Below are 2,751 nucleotides of genomic sequence, written 5' to 3'. Positions count from 1 at the left end.
GGAGCCGCGCTCGGGCCGCTCCCGCCCGGCCCCGCCTCGCCGGGGCAGCGCCGGCGCCTCTGCCCGCCCCGACAGCCCCGCCCCGGGCCCCGGGGCCGCGCACGGAAAGCAGCGCTGCGCGCTTGGACAGCGCCTTCTGCCAAAGGCACCGGGGGCAACGCGCCCGGAAATTCGCCCTCGTAGCACGGAAGGTCCCTGGGATCCGGGGCTGCCGTGGGCAACAGGCTGCCCGCAGCTGAGGGAGGTGATGACTCCTCTCTCCTCAGCACTGCTGAGGCCACGCTCGAGTACTGGGGACACATCTGTCTCCCCACTTTGCCATGTCAGTTTTTCACCTGAGCAGGGACACAAGGATGCCTTGCACTGAATCACGAAGGAAGTTTATTCTTTTATGCTTTACCTAAGTTCGGGGCTGTGCCCTCACCTAGTCCATGGCACATCCTGCTGCAGAGAAAAGCAGGTCAGATCTGATAAGCAACTCTTGCTCACAGAATCCCTGAGTGCTGTCCTGTGCTGGATCCCTACACCTGTTCCCATGTAGGTGATGCAGACTAGTGGTCAGTAGAAGGAAAGTTCATTCTTTGAAACTCAGGCCCCATAGAAGTGCTGGAATTTCTGCTGAATTCTGACTGATTCCCTTACTGGACATGGTTCATTGTCCGGTTTCACTGAAGGTTCAATCGTCTCCTAATTTTCTCTTGTTATGGAGTCTTCTGAGCTGGGAAGAACTGCCTGGAGGAGGGTGATCAGGGCAAAGCAGCCCTGTGGTCAGAGCTCCCCGTCTCAGGCACTGTTCTTTCTTGTAAGCAGGAGAATGCTGCAGTTAGCCCTGTCACAGCTTTTGTCACTGAGGACTTCCAGAAATAACTTGTGCTACAGCAGTGTTGAGGACAACCCTGTGTCCTCTTCAGGCTGCAAGCTTCAAAGCTGAAAGGGAACCAGAGAAACCTGCAAATGATACAAAGGAAATTTGGGTTGGGTATGTGACAGGTACACAGAGGAGTGAGGAGAGCTATTCTGCATGGGTTTGTTTTCTGTATTTCTGTTATTTGCTGTTTTTGTGTTGTGTGTTCTTCTGTCAGAACCTAGGGTGTGTTGTTGTTCTGTAAGGCTGCAGACACAGGTAGAGGCCCCCAAGCTCTCCCATAAAGGCATCAGAGCTGATGCTGTTCTTTCTGGAGAGCCAGAACAGGCATAAGGAGAGGGGAGCAGAAGAGGAGCCAGCTTTGCTGCTCCTCTGTGCCCATGGGAATGCAGGAGTTAATTCTTGATGTTGTTTGGTTTTTGTGTTTTGGTTTGGCCATGATTTCTCAACTCTCTCTCTGTCAAAAAATACATTTTCTCACTCCTCCCTTTTGTTTCTCTCTGCCATGGCAGTGACGGGGACTGAGTGAGCAGCTGTGTGGGGCTGAGCTGCCTGATGGGGGCAGGGGCAGGAGGTGCCCACAGCCTTGTCCTGTTCAGTTCTGAATGTCCTCATGAATGGAACTTAGAGAGCTTCGAGTATTTCAGCTCAGTGTCAGATCCCCCAGAACATTTCCTTCTGCATGCTAAACCAACCCAGATCTCCCAGGCTCTCCTTATGTTCCCTCCCTTGTGTTCATAGCCCTTCATTGCATTTGTTCCCCTCTGTCCATGTCCTTCCCAGCCTTGGGAGCCCAGTAGGGGACACAGCAGTCCCCAGTCTCAGCAGTACTGGGCTGAAGAGGGTTCCTCCCCAGTCAGCAAGGACTCAGGCCAACATGCCAGGAGGCTGCATGGACAAACGAGGCTGGGAAAAGGTGGGCCCAGAGCTGAATGGGATGGGGACCAGGTGACAGAGGATATGGGACAGGGCTGAGGTCCTGAATGCTTTATTCACCTCAGGCTTCAGTAGCCAGATCAGCCTTCAGCAATTTCATTTCCGACTGGCCAGGAGGAGAAATCTGTGCAATGTGCCCAATCCATGTCACTGAGCCCTTCTCTAGGCCATAATAAAAGGATTTGGGCAGAAGGTTTCGAGGGAAGTCAGTGCTGGGAGCCAAACTGAATGAAGAATGCACAACATCCACTCTCTCCTCACCCAGCAATATCCTTGGTCTCAATGTCCAAGGCTGTCAGTGTGGCTGAGCCCAATTCCCACTTCCCAAAGCCATGCTGACTGTCCCTGAGGAGAAAGGGCCGGGAGCCAAGGCAAGGCACTGTGGAGAAATGAGGCCGTGCTGGACAGGATCCCAGGCAACGTGCACCAAACCTGCACTTCCCCAAACTGCAGCCTCTGCAGTTCCCAGGACAGATCCTCCTGCACCATCAATGGCACCAGTCCTTCCAGCAGCCCTCCCTGCAGTGCCTTTTAGTGGCACCCAGCCAGAGGGACGTTTCCTGAAACTGCCACTGCCTGACAAGAGCTCTGGGGAGCACCTGCCAGAAAGAAATGCTGGGAGATCTGTCTTCCCCAGCTGGTGGGTTTTGGTTCACTCTGCTGCAGAACTTTTCCAGGGTGATTCTTGCTCCACAGTAATACGTTGCGGCATCACCTGGCTCTGCTGCCAGGATCTGCAGTGTGACTCTGGAATTCTCCACACGTTCCTTAAAGCGATCTTAAAAGCCTTTTCCATAATCATCAAGTTCCTCATAAATCCTTTCCATGCCCTGTGGGCCCTGGGGGTACCAGTGCATGTAGTAGCTGCTCGTATCACCTTCCTTCAGGCTGCACCCCAAGCTGACTTCATTTCCTTCTTGCACCGTCACTTCCCTGGGATTGTGCTCCAA

The sequence above is a fragment of the Haemorhous mexicanus genome, chromosome 28, assembly GCF_027477595.1.
Source record: "Haemorhous mexicanus isolate bHaeMex1 chromosome 28, bHaeMex1.pri, whole genome shotgun sequence".
Taxonomy (NCBI): Eukaryota; Metazoa; Chordata; class Aves; order Passeriformes; family Fringillidae; genus Haemorhous; species Haemorhous mexicanus.
The sequence above is the reverse complement of the archived record's forward strand: the minus strand, read 5'-3'. Positions refer to the sequence as shown.